The following is a 7,764-nucleotide window of genomic DNA, read 5'->3' as shown; positions in this document are numbered from 1 at the left end:
CATACATCTCTTGCCCCCATGCACCTGACTCACCTGAGTCCTTTGCTTATGACTTGTTTTTGTTTCTGCAAATGATGATGGACTTGAAATGACAGTGATTTGGTGGCATGGAAGTGAAGAAATAGACAAGGGAGGTGCTGTTAGTCATCCAAACACAGGAGCTTGAAAAATAATTCCAAGAATAGAATCGCATTAAGTGTAATAGAGAGTACTTTGAAGGTCAAAGGTTTGCTTTGTAAAAATTTAAATGCTTTGTTTGAAAAAATCAATTCTTTGTGTGTGGTGGTGGTGGGGCAGACTTCTACACACACACACACACACACACACACACACACAACTGCAAACCTCCAAACATTATCGTTGAGTTGCTTCTGACTCATAGGAACCATATAGAACAGCGTAGAACTGTCCCTTTGAGATTCCAAGATTGTAACTTCGTATGGGAGTAGAAAGCCTTGTCTTTCTCCCACTGAGCTTCTGCTGGTTTCTAACTGTTGATCTGGAGGTTAGCAGCTCAAGTTGGAATGGACTCAGTGTCAGATAACGATGCATTGTATCTAAGTGCTTTTCATGTGCACAAAGACTAGTATGGGAATATTCATCTTACCTTTATTCATAATATCAAGACTCTGGACATCATCCAAATGTCCATCAACAGGTAAATAGATGATTAGCTATTGAGACATTAATAGAATGGTGAGCTCTTAAAATAGTGCTATTGAATTTACAAAGCTAAACAAAAAGCAATAGATAAAATTCTTTTTATATCAAATTCTAGAACATTCAGACTAATCCTTGCAAACATCAATATTTGCCTTGAATGAGGAATTGGAGTATCAGAACGGCTACAGGGATATTTTAGAGGTTATAAGCATGTGCATAGACATATTCATTTTATTGATTCTAGGGGTAAGTACAGATTACATCTACTCCTACTTTTTATGGTATGAGCTTATGTCAACTGCAGCTCTGTAGCTGCTGAGAAAGCAACTAAGAAGTGATTGATATCACAATCATATTTGAACTTCAATAATTTGCTTTCTAAAGACAAAAAGATATTTTTTGAAAATTTTTATTGATTGCAATTCAATTTAGAGATGTTTCATTTGCACATGTTTAAAGTGAAGTTTATTGATTTTTAAGGTCATTGATTAAACCACATGTTGTTAGTAACGTCTAATAAAAATAAATATAAGAATATTATTTGTATGTGCAACTAACTAATGGTAGGGACATTTCAGGAGATTGAAAGATATTTTCTATCTTATGTGTAACTCTCTAATTATTCTAACCATGCAGAATTAAGTTTAGCGTCTGAGTTTTAAATATAAAGTATATAAATGCCAAATTACGGGTAGAACCGCCAACCAATATGTGTAATTAATTATGTACTTAGGACCTGATTAATATTTTAGCATTGGAATATGAGAAAAGTATTGACTTTTATTCAATCTGCCAACTAGGTAATTGATCAATCCTTGTGGAGATGTAATTTAGTGATGTGAAGCCATTATTATAATAATACATTTTTATTTAATTTTAATTTTAAAAATCAGATGCAAAAAATTTTAAATTGTTTTACCTAAGTGAATGACTAAGGAAACACTTTTATTTAAAGAAATAAGTTTATGTATGCATGAAAATGGCTATTTATTACAACAATACTTACTTATTACAATGGCACCTATTTTCAAAGATTTTAACTTTAGTTGTCCTATGTTGACTTCATTGATCCGTATTTTCAACCTTTTCTTGTTGCTGTAGCAACAATCAGCAGCTGTCTAAGAAATGAGAGCCTGTACTTGTAAGGTTTCTTATTTGAGAGATAATGGAACTATAAATGAATCCTTGACCCTTAGCATAAACAAAATAGATTCAGTTAAATATTGACATGTATATTACTTAGTATTCTCTTGATTAATTTACTTGGAAGTTACTAAAGTCTAGACATTCATTTTCAATATTATTTCACACATCTTAAAATTTTATGCATCTTCAAGTTTAAATATAGTATTTCAACATATTTTTTGTGAATGCAAGAAGTCACAATGATTTTTAAAACACCTTCAAAACTGAAACTAAAACACTGCCATGATCATTGGAATTTCATATTTCTTTCCTAGTTATATACACATTTTGATTTAACACTTTCACAGTGGTTTCTTCCATGAACGAGTATACATATGATTTTGAAACTCATTTAGATTAAATTTGTATTCAACCTAACCCGTATTGACCAAGTAATTGAACAATTGCTTCTAAGTACACTGATATGACTCAATTGTGCATTTAATTTTTCTTATTGAATCAAACAGAGCAAAGATACTTCACAACCTCAATTATTTGTGTTCCATAATATTAAATAATATCAAACCTTCTTTCTCTCCTTTCATCTCTGCTACTTCTCTCCCTTCCTTCCTGTTTGTTTTACTCACCGGTAATCTAATATATTTAGAAATATATTTACTCATGTTCTAGGTAGATGTTTACCCCAAAACATTAGTTTCCAAATGAGCAACTTTTCTGTAGCATTGGTCACTATTTCAATAATATATCAACACTCTTCCCCCTTTTACCTAACCTTCTTTGTTTTGTTCCCTCCAATTCCCCTGCTCCTCCTTGCTTCCCTTTCTTTGATTTTGGCAAAAATGTACATTTTTGTACTAAAACATTAGTACTAGTACTAATTAGTGCTAGAGCACAAACTATATGAGACACCTAATGGTTGTCAACAAAATTCTCCACTTTCAAGAGGCTAAGCTTCAAATACTGATATATGAAGGGATACAAACAAACAAGCAAACAAACCCCAAACCAAAACCCAGCACCAAACCACTAGGTTATGTTTTCAAAGCTAAATATTTAATTTAAAAAAAATTTTTACAAAGCAAATTTATCACCTTCAAAGTACTCTCCATGACACTTAATACATTTGTTAATCTACAATTCCATACTTGGAAACATTTTTCAAACTCATGTTTGGATGGCTGACATCACCTCCCTCATTTTTTCCTTCACCTCTTGTGCGTCGTCAAATTGCTGTCCTTTCATGTCCCTCTTCATTTGCAGAAACAAAAAGAAGTTGCATAGGGCAAGGTCACGTGAGTAAAGTGCATGGGGCATGAAAAGCGTGCTGTTTTTGCCCAAAACTGGTTCACTGAGATGGCTGTGAGAGCAGGTGCATTGTTATGGTGGTAAGATCAGTCCCCTATCTGCCACAAATCAGGCCTTTTTTTGCTTCATACTGTTAAGCATTCTTTTCAGAACCTCTAAGTAGAAAGCTTGATTAACAGTCTGACCTAGTGGAATGAACTCTAAATGCACTACAAATGCACATTGTTGTCCATTTGGGAAGTTTATGGACATCCAGAACAAGCAATCCAGAACAAGATTTGTCATCAATCAGCATTTCACCATTCTGAAATGAGAAAATCATTCGTATACTTGAGTTTTTCCCATATCCATGTCCTTTTAAGCTGTGTTCAACATCACAACAGTTTCTGCAGTATTTTTCCTGGCAGGAAATAAAATCTCACAGCTGCACGCCGTTCTCTTAAATTGACCGTCATGAAAAAACAAGGTTGAGTGAAACTGCTTTTACAAAAAAATTCACTGTGACAAGAGAGAACCTTTCCAGGCAAAGCCACTCAAAATCCCAGTCAGTTTATTGATGCTTGCCTACCAGGGAAGAATGTGTACTACCTAAACTCTGAAAAATTAAGCTTTTTTAATTTTGGCGGGGTGCTGGAGGATACCCTTTGTATGTACTCTACAATAATGTCTGGCCACTCATCTGTCATTTTGTCATAATCTGGCGACGTGTGTTCCTATTGTACTGGAAGGCATGCCATTTAGATTTCATATTCTAGCAATACCTTTCTTTGGGTATAGATTTCAGGAAAGCTTCCAAACTAACACAGATTAGGAGGAAAATTGTAGATGCATTTCTGAAAAATAAAAAGGAAGGGCCCTAAAACTCTTCTGAAATTTAACAACCATGTCATCAAAATGCATTTGATAGATACTGGTGAATGGAATATCAACTTAGAAGCAAAAAATTATTGACAGTTGAAAAATATGCCTTTGGTTATAGGAATCACTTTGGAAATCATATAATTGTGCAAGACCACTGACTTATATGCATTTTGATCACAATGGAAGGGATACACTGGAATCAAATAGACATATGTGGAAGGACTCAATATTATTAGTCAGAAAAAAACTAGGGCTAACTGCAAAACAGTTCATCAGCTACTGATATAATACAAGTTCAAGTTTAAGCTGAAAAAAATAAAACAAATTTACAAGAACTAAAATATGACTTTGTGTATATTCCACTGGAACTTAGAGACTAGCTCAAGAATAATTTTGATTCACACACAGATCAGATTTAGAAACTCCAGAAAAGGAGTAAGTTAAGCATTTCTCAAACTGAAATAACTGAAGAAAAGAATCATTTAGCCTTGAGTTGCTATCTTGACGTATTCCATGGGTAAAATATTATACGCTGTGTGGGCACCAAAAGGAAATACATGCAATTCACAGAGACAGAGGATCACAAAGGGTTCATCAACATTTAACCATTTGGAAGCTGGTGAATGAGCACAAACCAATGTTATTAAAGGAGGGATTTCAAGCTCCACTATAGACAGCAGCCAAAAAAAGAAGGCTATAGCTCTGATGGAAAGCCAAAATACACATGCCAACAAAGGATGGAGAGTTGGCGTGTCCACTTGTCTGTGTAAAGAAAATTGGAAGGCACTTACTAGGTCAACTAATTGGAAGAAATCCATATTTGTACCCATTTCAAGTAAAAGTAGCCCAACCAATTGTAAAAATTATTGCACAAATACCTTAATACCACACACAAAAATAATTTGCTGAAGATGATTCAAAGCGGTTCTGGCAGTGTATCTACAGAAAATTGTCAGAAGTTCAAGTTAGTTTCTGTAGAGAAGGTGGGACCAAGGAAATCATTGCTAACATCAGGAGGATCTTGATTGAAAGCAAAGAAAGATATTTTATTATGTTTTCTTATTTATTCAAAAGTGTTAGAGTCTGTGGATAATAACCAATTATGGATAATATTGACAAGAATAGAAATTCTGGGCCACATATGCTTGTGCGCATGCGGAACTCATACATAGACAAATCATTTGAACAAAATAAGGAGATACTGTGTTTAAAATCAGTAAAGGTGTGCATCAGCTTTGTCACCATACGAATTTTAGCAGCCATCAGGAAATCAAAATGATGTATTGTGTTGGGAAATTTTGCAGGAAATACCTCTTCAAAGTGTTATAAAGCAAAGGTGTCACGTTGAAGACTAAGGTGTACCTGACCCAAACCATGTGTAATAGTTAGGTTTTCTGTACCAACCTGGCTACCAGAGAAACGTGGGTGGAATTTAATCAGGTTATCAACTTGATTTGAAGGTGACTGCGATAAATGTCCCTTGGAGACTGGGTTCATTCTCTTTTATCCTTGGTGATTGGATGAGCACACTGCTGCCTGAGCTAGTCCTTTGTTTCAACTCCATTCTGCACTATAATTGGGCTGAGCTAACCTGTGGATCTTGTCACCATGCTGTGCAGCACTAGGGCTCGAGGCCCCGTCAAGACCTGGTTCACAATGCTTCTGGTTGGCGATTGTGATCGTGTCACCGTGCTTTGCCTTGCTAGAGCTTGTGGCTCCATCAGGACCTGCTACACTACGCTGCTACTGCTGCCTGCTCTACTCATCTTGCCTGAGGGCAAATTCCACTTGATTTTGGACCAGCACTGATGTGAGTTGAAGGACCTCCAGTATATTAACTCTCCCACGAAAATGAGTTGAACTGCTGCGTGGACTATTTAGCTGTTGTAGTCCATATTGCTATATAAACCTGTCTATCTATCTATCTATCTATCTATCTATCTATCTATCTATCTATCGATCTACCTAACATCTATCTATCATCATAAGTGTCTTGGTATTATTTCTGTAGAAATAATTTCTCTCATGTGTTTAAAAGTTGCACAATCAATAAAGAAGACCAAAATAGAATAGAAGGTTTTGCATTATAGTGTTGGAGAAGAATATTGGACTTCCATAGAAGAAGCAAGTCTCTCTTGGAAGAAGTATAGCCAGAATGTCCCTTCAAAGAGGAGACATAATGACTTCATCTCATGAGCTTTTTTCATGTATTCAGGAGAGAGCAGTTTCAACAAAAGGACATCATGCTTGGTAAAGTAGAAACACTCAAGTAGGTGGATGACACAGTGATTGCATAATTGTGAGGAGGATACTGATTAGTCAGTGTTCTTTGGTTTATACTGTCACTATGCTGTATCAACCCAGAGGTTCCTCATAGCAATATATTCACACCATTTTGCCCCTAACACAATTAATTATTAAGGGAAGTTGCCAATCTATATTTATCAGTTTAGGAAGACACCCCTGCAGACTGAATCTGGGAACATGACCTATGACCTGCCTATGTTGTAGAGGACAAAATTTAACTTGTCATTGCTTTCACTGTTCTCCGATATGCTTGTCTCCACTACTTCGGCTGTGTTGTGCACTGTGCAAGCAGAGAATGTGGTTTTTTTTTAATAACTGCACTAAATTTTTTTTCTTTATACATTTTTTTTTACATTTTATTAGGGGCTCATACAACTCTTATCACAATCCATACATATACATATACATACATCAATTGTATAAAGTACATCCGTACATTCTTTGCCCTAATCATTTTCTTTCTTTTTTTTTAATCTTTTTATAGGGGCTCATAAGGCTCTTATCACAATCTGTACATACATCAAATGAGCAAAGCACCCTTATACATTCGTTGCACTCGTCACTCTCATAATTCACCTTCCACTTGAGTTCCTGGAATCAGCTCGGTTTCCCTTTTTTTTCCCCCATCCCCCTCCCTCCCCGATCCCACCCCTGGTCCCTTGATAGTTTATAAATAATTATTATATCTTATCTTACACTCCCCGGCATCTCCCCTCACCCGCCTCCCCCTAGACAATCTACCAGAGAGGAGGTTACACCTAGATCTCCTAGATCGGTTCTCCCTTTCTACATGCCCTTCCCTCCTGGTGTCGCCTCTCCCACCGCTGGTGTTGAAGGGTTCGTCTGTCCTATATTCCCTGTGCCTCCAGATCCCCACTGCACCGCTGTACATCCTCTGGTACAACCAGGTCCACAAGGCAAGGTAGGATTGGGGTCATGATGATTGGGAGGGGAGGAAGCATTCAGGAACTAGAGGAAGGTTTTGAGTTTATACATTTTTATGATATAAAATTTTACAGAGTAAATTGGTTTTACATTCAACAATTCATACATTGATTGCAGTGCCCAAGATATACCAGCACTCTTCCCACTTCCGCCCTCCCTGTTTTCCCCTCATTATTATTCATCCTTTCCTGTCCTTCTTGCTTTCAAGAGTTTTATCCATTAGCAAATGCAGTCCTTTTGATTTTGTACACTTGGTAATTTTGTGGAGTGTGTACCTCTCGAATGTTATTCTTCCCCTCCATGCCTGTATGTTTTTTGGCTGAAATGAGAGTCAGAGGAGGAAGTCCAGTTCCGGGAGTGAAGCTGCTAAGGGCCATTGTTGGGATTGCAAGTATCCATCAGAGCAGTAAGCCTAGTCTATGATTTGGGGTTTTGTTCCATTTTGGGCTCCCACTCTACTCAGGTCCCTCTTTTGTGATCCCTTTCAAGTAATTAGTAGTGGTAGCTGGGCACCATCTAGTTCTTCTGGTCTCAGGG

This window comes from Tenrec ecaudatus, chromosome 5 (genome assembly GCF_050624435.1).
Source record: "Tenrec ecaudatus isolate mTenEca1 chromosome 5, mTenEca1.hap1, whole genome shotgun sequence".
NCBI classification, from domain to species: Eukaryota; Metazoa; Chordata; class Mammalia; order Afrosoricida; family Tenrecidae; genus Tenrec; species Tenrec ecaudatus.
The sequence above is the reverse complement of the archived record's forward strand: the minus strand, read 5'-3'. Positions refer to the sequence as shown.